Raw genomic sequence first — 13,059 nt, forward strand, 5'->3', positions numbered from 1 at the left:
GCAGGCCTCAGAAGCTGCCAATTTCTCCAGAGGAGCCCAAAGGACAGTGGAATGGGGATTCTGATTATTCATCAGGAATGTTCTGAGCTATACACCATGCAGAGGAAAACAACAACGAAAAAGTGACTTGTTGAAAAACAGTGGCACAATGGGAAAGTTGTATAAAGCACCTTATATCCAGGTGTGCATTTTCTTCAGCCACTTAGCTATCCCATGTCTGTCTCATATTCAACATGTCTACCCTGAACTACTTCTTCAAAGCCTTTCTCTCTGCAGTTACTCTGAGGCATGCAGCATTGCCTTTATCTTTATCTTTGAATGTGGGGATCAAAGGACAAGAAGGAATCAATCTGGCACTAATGATGTTGCCAAGCTTCATAATTTCTTTTCTTGCAATAGGAACAGTGACTATTTGTAATGCTAACACATTTGTTAGCTCCACCCAACATGGCGACGAAGGTAGTTACTAAGTAATTTCGCTTACTCTTATCAAAGTTTTAAGTGGTTTTAAGCAGTTTTTATCTTCCCCTGTTTTTATCCGAGAGTTTTAATGATCTGCTGGCTGTGCTTTTCAGGAAGGACTAAATTTGGCCTCTGGACCCAAGTTTATCCATCCATGGAGCCTGAGTTTTATTCAAAAAGAAACAAGAAGGCTCTTTTTGTGGAGGCTGTGAAGGGAGCTGCGTCATTCTACTGAGCAGCAGCCAGGAAGGCTTTGGAGCTGGGTCCTCAAACTTTTTCAGCAGAGGGCCGGTCCACTGTCCCTCAGATCTTGTGGGGGGAAGGACTATATTTTGAAGAAGAAAAAATAAAAGAGTGACGATGAGCAGCACGTGAAAAGGCTCCAGAGAGGAGCTGCTTTAAATGGCGGCCGCTTGAGAGGGGCGCTCAGCCAACCACGGCTCCTGTGTCTTGCAAGCGGCAGGGGCTGGCAGCGGCGGAGGGATGATGAGCAGAGTGCAAAAGGGCTCTGGAGAGGGACTGGCACCAACAAAGCCCAGCCCCCTTCCTCCTCTAGGCAGGGTGGGGAGAAGCCAGGAGGAGGGAGGGAGGAGGCACCATCACCATTGTGTGAGGGAGAATGAGGAAGAGGGAAAGAACACACACACACTGGCGATCCACCTGCTGGTGATCCACGTGGCGATTCCCGGACCGTCTGCAGGCCGGATTTGGAAGGCAATTGAGCCTGATCTGGCCCACGGGCCTTAGTTTGCCGACCCATGCTCTGGAGGAAGAAGAGGAGCAGCAGCCACAGCAGCCATGCCAAAACATGAATTCTTTGTAGACATGATCCATGAAGGGTGCCCTAATGCCGCTAGCTGTGTTCTCAACAAGCTGGGAGGTATTCAGTTTGAAATTGACCTGCCCAGCGACAAGGTGAATATAGACTCAGAGGACAGTGTTGACACCTTGCTGAACACCCTGAAGAAAACTGGGAAGGATGCCTCCTACCTTGGAGACAAATAGCCACACAGGAAGACTTGGCCAGTGGGGCTACTCTGCTTTAGGAAAGCAACGCTTAACATGGCTTCTGTCAGAAGGCAGCTGCTTACACTTCTGTCAATCTTCCTTTGACCACAGTTGCGCTGCCAGATGTTGGAGAAGAGGGGAAGGGTGGGAGGAAGAAGAAGTCCTTTGGTGGGGGAAGGACTATGAGAAATTTTGACCGCAGATGTCTCATGTCTTATCCTACAACAGTAGTGTTTCTTCTCTTTGGCCTTGTAATAAAACTTGAATCTGCTATATTCAAGTAGAAAAGAAAAGAAAAGAGAAAGGACTGCAATCTCAGTCACTGACTTTGCTGCCCTTATGTCTGGATCTCCCTCTCTGAAAACCTACATTATGACTTCTCTAAAATTTCATTTAAATTCCACAAGAAAACCCATAGGTTTTAGGAAACCTGTGCTTAATCTTCATCTGCAACTATAACCAATTTTAAGTAAATGTAACTGCATTTCCTCATGTTCATCGCTCACTATCCTGCTCTTAGGATGCAGGAATAGGGTTTCCCCCTTTCTTTTGAAACTGTGTAAGCAGCCAGTGTTGGTTCCATGTTGGTATAATAAGCTCATTTTTTCCTTACTCTACTTTCCTTATTCTACACTCAGAATAAATAAAATATCAGTTCTCTGCATTTTGCCCACATCGTTTATGATCTATTAACTAGATTCTAGTTCTATATAAAATGATTAATGCATCTATGATCATTTCAGAGAAAAGCTATATCCTACCTGGAAAATGTTCCTTTAGCATTTTCCCCCAACTTCATTTGCATTAAGTGGAAACCAGGACCGCTACTTTATGTTGAGACTGGTGATTCAGCTGGAGGTTGAAAACTACACGTAGCTTGTTATTCTGGGTGAAAGGTAGTTATGCTTAGGATTTCTTCCCACATCAAAGAGAGCAGTACTTTAATAGTCCAATGTTTACTTGGTATTTTCTGAACTATGTTATGTATGGCTCTCCTCATCTCACATCCATAGAATTTTAAAGAGCACCGTGGATCATCTGTTAAATCATCTGCTGTACAACTGGATGTTCTATGTGGAAGGCATCTTCAAAAAAATGTCAGCCATATCTTTTTCTTAAAGTCTCCAAGGAAGGAGGGTGAGTTTGGGGGGGGGGGTTACATCCTCTCTGGGCATATTCTATTGCTCTACTATCCATGCAGCTATGAATGTTTTGATTGTGAATATTTAGCCTAAATGTATCTCATTGTATATTAAGACTACAGCTCAATTAATTACTTCAGTGGTTTTCAACCAGTGTGCCGTGGCACCCTGGGGTGCTGTGAATGATGGTTGGGGTGCCACAGGAAACACTGGCCTCTGTCCCTCTTTGCTTCCCTCCCTCCTCTTATGCCCTCTTGCGCCTCCCAAAGGCTTGCACAGTTGTTCGTTGCAGCAGACGTGACTATAAGCTGCCCAGGTGAATGGTTCCTCTGGGGCTGGCCAGGGGGTGCTTCCCAGGCCCTGTGGGGCAGTGTGAAGAGGCACCTCTCTTTGGGGCAGGGGGGCAGCTCATAGACGAGGGGCAGCAGCTGCAGCTGCCCAGAGGACTCCCAAGGAGAGAGGAGAAGAGAGGAGGCTAAGGGAACACTCCACAAGGGAGAGTGTTCAAAAATAGGTGAGGGGCTGTCAGCTCTGCAGGCAAAGGGTGACATAACTGGGCTCCTGAGCCCCACAGGGCAGCCGCAGAAAGAATGTAGTTGGTCAAGGGATTTGTGGACCCAAAAAGGTTGAAAACCTCTGGATTACTTCAAACAGTACTGATGTTGATGGAACAGAAAGAGCAAGTGTATTGTGCTTTCCTTTAAATCTCTATTTTTCACCTGAAATACAAATTTATATCTTCCCACCCATCCTAGAGGATGGAAAGGCTGTCTTTTACTGGGAAGCTGATGCATCTCATAGGCAACAGAAATGCTGCTGCAATTTGGCATTTTGGAAAAGATAGAGAATGATGTAGAAGAACAAGAACCACAAGGCACTTGTGTGTGTGTGTCCCCCCCATGTCAAATCTAAAGCCATTCTCATCAGGTAGGTGGGCTATTATGCGAATAATGCAAAGAGGCAGGACTCCTATATTCTTAATAGCTGTATAAAATGGGGGGTTTTGCAGATCCAGTTTGCAGTGCAGGTGTGAAAAAGCCACTGGAACCAAATAGCTTCTTCCTTGCAACTATTGAAGAGAAAGGGACTCTGTTCTTTACATCTGGTTGCTTCTCTCTCTCCTATCTCTCTCTCTGTCTGTCTGCCACTCCTCCTCCCCCCTTTTTAAAAACAACCAATAAAAGAACACAAAAAGTCAAGGGAGTGATGATGCCAGTCACTTTGGGTCAAATCTCACCAGTTTAATAGTTTGTCCTTCGTTTCCAAACCACTGATTATGTGTGCCAAGCTCCACTCCTAGAATAAACAAAGCTATTTAAATATGTTCCATGCCACAGGTACCATCTGACCATTTGGGAGGAAATGCTACATCCAGGAGAACATCTAAAATATCTCTCCTTTCTCTTTAGAAGAGAAAATCCCATTTATACGCAGTCCACACTTCTAGATTCCAAATACCCTCAACACCATCTGTTCAATCCTGTCTGGATTAAGCTTGCTAGCTGTCACCAGTTAAGCATTATCTCCACTGATCAAGAATTTATACTGCTTCTCATGTAGTTGATATAAACTATGACATACTGATGTTATTTCACTTCAGTGCTCTGAAAACATCTCTCCATAAAGACAACTTCCAAGATCATAAGGGACAATACCCCATAACTCCTTATGAATACCCAGAGAGGGATAACAATAATCTCTTTAAATCAACATTGTTCACTTCCGCTAGAAATTGTAGCAGATCCAACACCAAGGTATAATAAATAAGCAGAAACAAATCTAGTAATATGAGTGCCCGTAAGGAGAGGGGCAATGGCTTAATGGTAGAAAGCATGCAAAAGATCTTAAATTCAATCCCTGGCAACTCTAGGTAGGGGTTTAAGAGACCACATTTCAAAACCTTAGAAAGCTGCTCCTAGCCCATACTGAGCTGGATGGACTGACAGTCTGCCTGTATATAAGGTAGCTTCCTATGTTTCTATCAAAAGGGTTATATGTCCCTTGCATATTCTGAACAAGATTTTTTGACACACCAGCCAAAGTGGTTTTGTTTAAGGGCAATTTGTGTATGGCAGATAAACTAGCAAACCACTTGAGATAAAATCTGAGTGGAAGAGTTCTGATATTCACTCTCAGTTTCAGATATGAAACAACATAATGAGAAAGGATCTCTTTCTGAACCTCTTCAGGGATCTGTCTAAAGACCAGGTTAAGAAGTCATCATCCTGCAATATGCTATGAGATTCTTACACATGCCATCTCTTAGGGTTTTTGCTTATTTGTGTGTGAATGGTTTTGTAAAAAGCATCTGCTAAATTGCAGGAGTGAGGGTGAACTGCAGTATTAAATGCTAAGCATATGTAATATCTTATTATCACCATTTTCTTCTAAGCTGGAATCCAGTAACTGTTTTAGTAGTGAATTAAGAGACAAATCCAAAATAAAACTACCTCCAGCAGGTATGCACTGTAAAAGATGCTTTAATGTGTTTCTGGACTCTAGCTGAGACCAGCTTGATGCACCATTCTCTTGTACAGTCCCTTCCTATAGAGAATAGGAATATACTTTGCAAAGATTTCAAAGAATGAGTAAGAATTGTTCTTGACTCTAAGACTAGGTAAGTAAGACTTGTGTCCTGCCACACATCTTCCTGCAGCCAATAATCTACAAGTCAGATTTTACTTCATTCTAATAAGGTAGCTGAGAGCTATGTGAGTGTTGTTTGTTTTCTTAGTATTTGAGTGAAGGCGGATTAACAATTCATCATGTATATGCTGCTATGCCCATCCTAATCCTACACCTTTTGCATAGCTAGGGGTTCTGTATATAAAAGAGGCAAACTTCTCCTGCAGATCTAAGAGCTATGGGGTATTTCTGATCCCAACATGTATAGATGAGAGTTTGGGAACACAGAAAAGGCAACCAATGAAAACTCTTGGGCTGCTCACAGCATGAACTTACTGAGAATGCCTCTGTAACAACCTCTGAGAGAGATGGACCAAAAAGAATAGGCTGAATACAAATGAACTCTCTCACAAGCCATTGCACCCTCCATTCCCTGTTTGATTTGAACACTGTAGAGAGTTCAGTAATGCTGGGACTCTGGTTATACTTTGTTTCCCATAATAAATATTATAATACATATATTTGTGGTTAAGACACATCATTTGGTCGATGGTTTTTCATGACTCACTGCTGTCATGAAATCAACGGTCCTGACATAATGCTGTTCACATACTACTCAGTGTGTGCTGAAACTCAGCCTGAAAGAGATCCCTGAAGGAAAATGTAGGCTTGTGAATAGTTACTGCCCCATTATATGAACCCATCTTTTGGAAGAAAGCTTATGGTAGAACACTGGTCCAGCCTCAAAATAGTATCTGCGGAAAACTGTATAATCTATAACAGCAATGGCTGTTATAGATTGAAGTTCTACATATAGCTAATGTTGAAATTACTGATTCATTGTGCCTGTATGCCAACAATATATAAATCATATATATCTGATAGGAGCTTGGCATGACTGTGAAGTTTCTCAGAATATGATCCTTAAACTCAGTGATGGTTTAGGTGGTTACCAAATTATGTGTGGCTTGTGAAAAGATGTTCAGAAGCTGATTTTAACAGCAAATGGGGACTGGATTGCCGCCAAAATATTACAGGCAGCAAAGACCTTAAAATGAAATACAGAAATTGGCCCACCTATGCTTAAACTGAGTAGTTTATTTGATTAAAGCATCTGGACTTTATCCCAAAGTATTCTTAAAATCTCCTCTGTATGTCCATTAAAGCTGGCCTGAAAGAATTCAGCACAATTTAATTGGTCACTCTGGTCACTTCAGAATATATTATGGCACTACTGAAATACATGAGCAATTTTAAAAGCTAGGAGTGAGACACTTTCCCCTTTTGCAAGTTTGGGAAGCATGTGAACACTCCCCCCCCCCCCCATTATTTCAAACCATCTTCTATCTAAATATTCTGTAAAATATATATCATGAAGTATGATAAAGTGTGGTACCTTATTTTGCTTGACTGAGTTTTTAACAGAGCTAAGGAGAATGTGGTTGTCCATTATTTGCATTATTTAGTAGCTGACAAATTTAGTGGCTGCCTTCAAGACTCCATAATTTACTTTGATTTCATTATGCCATCTGTCTGTCTGTCCGTCCGTCCGTCCGTCCATCCACACACATACTAGATTGAATCCAAATTCACTCCCATGGGCAAAAAAAGGAAGCATATTTACTGATTTCCACATGCATCCCTTCCAGCCCTCAGAATGCCACACTTCTGAATGGCTGGCAGTCAAGTTCCCTTCCCCTTCCACTGGCACAATCCCTCTTCCAGATCAAAGTCTTCCATAGACAGAAGAATCCTTTCAGTTTACGGAAGATGAAGTTTAGGCCCACTGTAGGCGCTAAATCACACAGGCCTGTGTTACATTGCATGACTCTGAAGTCTTGCTTACAAGCAGTTAAGACATACAGAATATTTCATTTATTTTCAGGCTCCCCTGCAGATATATTGCTAGACTATTTGATTTAACTACTGGGTGTTTTAGTCATCACATGAGTTCTTAATCTCAATCGAATTCTACAGAAATAAAATTATTTGATATGAAAACCTTTGATAATGCTAGTTTCATTTAACATTTCAAGCCTCATTTGTATCAGCTTAGTTCACTGAACTGCTAAAACACGGAGGATAGCACATCTTGTCTATACAGAGAGAAATCCTATAGATGTATTCTGTAGCCTGGAGGTGTATTACATAAAGTCACAATTATGTGTTTCTTAAGGAGGAGCCAAACATTCTAGTGTAATTTCTGTTCGTATATTTGTTGGCACAGCTGTAGCAGTAAAATAAAAATAAAAACACACACACACTGAGAGTTATTGGGAAATTAAGGAAATTGTTGCGATTTCTATTGAATACAAAGGATTATCGTTGGGAAAAGACTCGAGCATCTAAGAGAGAAATTCACAAAGGGGCAGAGCTTTGCTTGGTGATTTCACTGCAGAAGCTGCTGTATATCATGTGAAAAGTGGCTCCTTTCTCTTTAGCAGTGGGAACTGCTATGATGAAAACAAGGGAATCTCTGGGACCAGCTCTATACATGCCTTTTCTCTTGAGGATGCCCGTTTCTTCTTCCAGCTCTTAAGAGGAAGGCAGATGCCCCATAATGACCCACACAAATGAATAGCATGTGAATGTTTTTCCCCTCATAGCTGAATAGCAGCTGATATTATACATGATCTACCTTAAATATTTTATCTTTTTAAAATTTATTGTGCATCGCTAAAATATGGGGACATTTCAGCTTTAAATTGAGAAAGTGTGACAGAATATAACTTAAGGTGGTTTGGTCAAAGTGCTAATGGATATCGTAGCTTCTATTGTAAGCATTCATCCAGTTTATGCCCACAGTGGGAATAAATGAATAAATATGCTTTCATCCAGTCATGCTACACGAGCTACCACATTGTTTTGTAACCCTAAGTTAAATGGCAAAGCATATCCTCCTGCGTTTTTAAAAGCATAATTTGTGGCAGACTGAAAAATGCTCCCCTTTCAAAAGGCTTTCTAATATAGCAGCATCTGTGATGGACGGCTGCATGCCTTTGTAAAAAGCACCACTTTATAATGTGCTAAGCACTGCTTTTGACTATGTTTAGACTCCTGATTTCTTTTTCCTTTCCTTTTTAAAGTTATACTAAATGCTTTCGTCTTCACATGATCCTATATGCACTTATCTAAAGTCCCGTTGAACTCAGTGTCTACTATGGAGACATGTATGGGATAATTTTTTAAAAATGATCATAGGTGATAACCAGTCATGAACCTTCTGCGTATGAATGCTTTGTTGGCTTAGTGGGGCTGGTGAACTAGTTTCTGCAAATTGTGTGTGCTCAGATCTCAGAGCCTTTTCAAACACAGAAAGGAGCAATAGTATGCAACATCCGCCCGACGTACAGCTTCCACTTACCCAGTGGGGCTTTCCCTCTCTCCTCCCCCAAGCACCTCCACACCGCCTGCAATTAGATTGGGAGGGGCAGGGCAGGGGAACCCCTGAAACTGTGCATGGGGTAGAAGGGGAAAAACATTCCATCTGGCAAGCTGAATGCTTGCCCTGACAGAATTATCACCTTAGTGTGACACTGAATGTCTCCCTGTGAATCTTAGCCTTTTGCGTGTTGAGGTCCCCAAGCCACCCCCTAAATAAATCACAATTCACACACAAAAAAATGTTTAAGGTTTTTGGCATAATTTTGGCACAACTTTATTAAAATACATAATGTCCCCGCCCCAGGACAGAACTGACTTTCGGATTCCAGCGAAAGCCAGTGAGGGAAAACAATATTGGGGAGAGAATGGGGCTGGGCAGTGTACCGTCGCCCCTCCCCTCATCCTCCCAGGGGCTTGCACAGCCCTAGCCCCTTGCCAGGGATACGGACAAAAGTATGGGAAACCCCTGGATTCCTTTAATGGAATTCTCTTGCAGCAGCAGCATTGGAGGGGCAGGCACAACCAACCCTTACACCTCCACCAACCAATTTTTAACCAATGTGTAACCGCAACCTTACAAGTTGTGATGATTTGCTACGCAGTAGGCAAAAATCAAATGGCACCAGCCAATCTGCCAAATGGACAAAATTCCTACCAGGCCCCTGCCCCAAAAGCAGACGACCCCATGACAGGCATAGCAATGTCAAACACAACAGCCCAAAATTAGGGAGGGCAGTAGGGCGATCCGATGCAAGCAGCAAAAGAGACTGAAAAAACTGTGTGCCAAGAAAATATAACCTTCAGGCCATCCCTCTAATTGGTAACATCAAAATCTCCCAAACAATCCATATTGGCCCAATCACAGTCATGGCCATCCAAACAGTCCTACCCAGTAACCAAGAGGGGGTGTCCTGTTAGACCTCACTGCAACACATGCTCTCCATGAAGGAGAACACACTTTGTCTTAACCTAGTCAACAGGACTGTATGGTCTGCTCCCATTCCATAGAGGTGTAGTTACTGAAGCTTTTGTTAATATTGTGAGGTTTTGTATTGTGTTTAGTTTTACTATTGTTGAAAATTACATGTTCATCTGTTATAGTGCAATCCATCTTGAGTGAGTTTTGCTCATAAAGGCAACCTATAAATATTATAAATGAAATAAATATAAAAGTGTCAGAGACTGGGTGGACTACCAATGGCCCTCCTCTGGTCTTGATAGATGTCCTCCTATAGCTGCTTTGTACACAGAGATAAGAAAACAGGGCCCGGCTATTGGATCCAACAGAGCTTTCACCTTCCTCTTCAACAGAACTATTCCTTATTCAAATGCATGATACTGAATGCAACCCTTTGTTGGCATAGGCGATGAATCCCATGGCAGCTCAACTATGTTTTAAAATCAGGATAAAACAAAAGGACCAATACAAAAGACCAGCAAACATTTGCATGTGCTTACTTGGAAGCAGTGATCAAAATGTTAATTTCCTGTTGAACTACTGCACATAAAGATACTTAGTTAACTTAATCAAGTTATTTAAAAAAAGATATCTCTATGACATGAGCCTGAATATAGCTTACTATTGTTTGAAGATATCAAAGAATATAAAAGAATTATTCCAAGAGCATTAAAAAATAAGTAAAAGTAATTGTGCTGCAGTAATTTGGCAGAGCTTATGAAACAAGAAGTGTGAGATATAAAAGCAAGAGAAATGCGAAGCCTATCAATCAAATCAAGTTAGTATATGCACTCCTGACTCTTATGTTAGTTTCATTTGATTTTACTCTCTGAAATGTAACATTTTTAAATCAAATAGACACAAATCTGTTGTGGATCAGTCTGTGCGCTCTCTTTTCATCTTTCATTGCTAACATTATAGTAATTTTGGTAACTAATGGTGATGTGATGGTGATATTCATTAAGTGTTCAGTAAGTATTTCATTAGAGAGAAGTATTATTACAGGCCTTTATACCTAGTTGTGTTTTTAAAAAATAAGTCCACCTTCTTGAACATGGTCACATAATTATTTTCATATAAACTGCATGTATGTCTATGCATGCATTCACATGCACACATGACTCCTTGCAGCACTGTCCTGGGTGCTATAATCATATTGTCAGCAATGGTATATAAGACATGATTCCTCCAAAGTACAATACAGTTAGGGCCCACCACTTCTCCAAACAGTTTCGTGGGTTTGGTTTTCTTCAGAAGGAGGTAACTGGAGGTTGATTGGCATTTTTGACAGATCTGAGTCTATTTACAAATATACAGGTTGAATATAAACAAAGGTGCAGCTTAAACATTCCAAATTCACTACTCCAGAGAGGGGCATGGTATACCCTCAAATGCTGTTTGCTTACAAAGACTGAATTCAGCTCTCTCTTGTTGCTTCTTTTCTTCCTCTGTCTTACTCCCAGTTAAAAACTACAGTATTTTGCTCTTTTTAACACAAAGGCACCTGGATCTCATCAGCCGTGGGGTAGGGAAAGAGAAAGGAAAAAAACATTTCGATAGTTCCTAGCACTTTTGTTGTTGGCATCTGCCAATCTTGAGAGACAGTGGAATGTGCCACCTGGGCATGGGTAGGCAAACTATGGCCCGGGGCCGGATCCAGCCCAATTGCCTTCTAAATCTGGCCCGTGGACGGTCCTGGAATCAGCGTGTTTTTACATGAGTAGAATATGTGCTTTTATTTAAAATGCATCTCTGGGTTATTTGTGGGGCATAGGAATTCATCCCCCCCCCCAAAAAAAAATATAGTCCAGCCCTCCACAAGGTCTGAGGGACAGTGGACTGGCCTCCTGCTGAAAAAATTTGCTGACCCCTGCTCCAGGGGAAAGTCAAACCTGTGATAGTAGCACTCAAGTGACCTCGCTGGGGTGCAAACCTGAACAATGTGTATTGAAGGCCTGGGCTGCCCAGATGCCAAGCCCCCCCCAGACGTCGATGATGTGGTCGAAAGGAAAGCAGAGACAAAGGTTTGGCACCAGCTTGGCTGCAAGAGTTGCCAGAAGGAGGCATATGAGGTACCATCAAACTTTTTAGGGACTCTTCTCTGGTTTAGCCTTTGCTTCTCCCAAAGATATCCCACACAGCAGCGGAGGTTTAGGACCAGAGTTTTTCTTCTCCTAGTCTTCCCAGGTTGACAAGCCCCATATGCTCCTCACTTCCCTCTACAGAACATGCAGACCATTGGATCACTCTTGGTCTCATCCGCTCAATCCATTGAAGTCTGTCTTTGCATGTAAGGGAAGTCCCTAACTCACTGAGGGTTTGAGACTCATTGGCTACCTTCACTTGGTTTAGCTTGACAGTCGAAGCCGTTCCTAAGGTGTGGCTCCTGTTGTATGCTGACAGCTTCAAGGAGCCACAGGTGAGAGCTGAGTGCAGGGTGGGGCCAAAAGGTGAACAAACTACCCTGTGTCCTCCACCAGAGGTACTATCCCCCCCCAACACCCCTTACACTCATTCCTAGCACTATCTCCCTAATAATCTCTCTCATAAAACAAGATGCTTGACAACCTAAGACCATTAAAGAACATCTGCAGTGATTTGGGTCCCAATAACCACCTCCTGTCCAAATCTCCAATGTTACAATATTTTAAAGTTCTGGTTCTTTATACTGGAAAACTGAAGCATATAATTTACTCTCTCGTTGACATTTATGAGGCAGGGTCATTTTCTTTTTTGCATTTATTTTCATAAAATAATTAGCATCTGCTATATCTTGCTCTAGAGGTGTAACAGTTGTTATTATTATAAGGACTGATTTACATAGCCTGCAGACTCTTTCCAGCTTCAAATTTCTGCATGTATTAGTTTGCTACTCAACAGGTATAGCTAGATTGTGTTCCTGGTCACTGCAAACAAAGAATGGTGCACAATCCAATCTGCACATATTACTTAGTCTGCAACACAGACTGTATGTGTAGGAACAGCATAGGACTGAATGAATCAATTTATTTAGGTCACTGACTAGAGAGGAACAGCATATTTGGTTTTAGAAAAGGAAATGCACTATACTTTACCATTAAGGAGGCATGCACAGTTCTCCCTTACAAGTATTGTTAAAGTGCTACAATGCTTGTGCCCAGCCAATGATCATTGGAAAAGGAAAATTAAAGAGTTACAATAAACCCTATGAGAAACCTAAGTTGGACACATGGGAGGATATCAGACCTTCTGCTAGCTTTGCAGGAACTTACTTTCTTTTTAAGAATCCAACTCTACCTGTGAACAAGTAGTTAAGAGATGTACAAAGGTTTTTAAGTGGCTGCCACAAGTGGCACTTATTCACAAAAATAATAAATAATAAGCACCTTGCGGAGTTTTCACTGCAGAATAAAGTAGAAATCAAACATCTACTGTTTTCCAGTGCAAAATGTTAAGCACAATGCTTAGTTGTATGATTCTGCTTTTCATTACAAAAGTATT

The 13,059-nt window shown here is 41.7% G+C and overlaps 1 pseudogene across 1 annotated transcript; it reads left to right on the top strand.

Annotated features, from left to right (window-relative positions):
* The first annotated feature begins 1,234 nt into the window (after positions 1-1,234).
* Positions 1,235-1,716, top strand: LOC309364257 (copper transport protein ATOX1 pseudogene; annotated as a pseudogene). The gene has a single exon. The product of its transcript is annotated as a copper transport protein ATOX1 pseudogene (transcript).
* Positions 1,717-13,059: the final 11,343 nt, after the last annotated feature.

The sequence above is a fragment of the Podarcis melisellensis genome (assembly GCF_964234715.1).
Source record: "Podarcis melisellensis genome assembly, chromosome: 2".
Classification (NCBI taxonomy): domain Eukaryota; kingdom Metazoa; phylum Chordata; class Lepidosauria; order Squamata; family Lacertidae; genus Podarcis; species Podarcis melisellensis.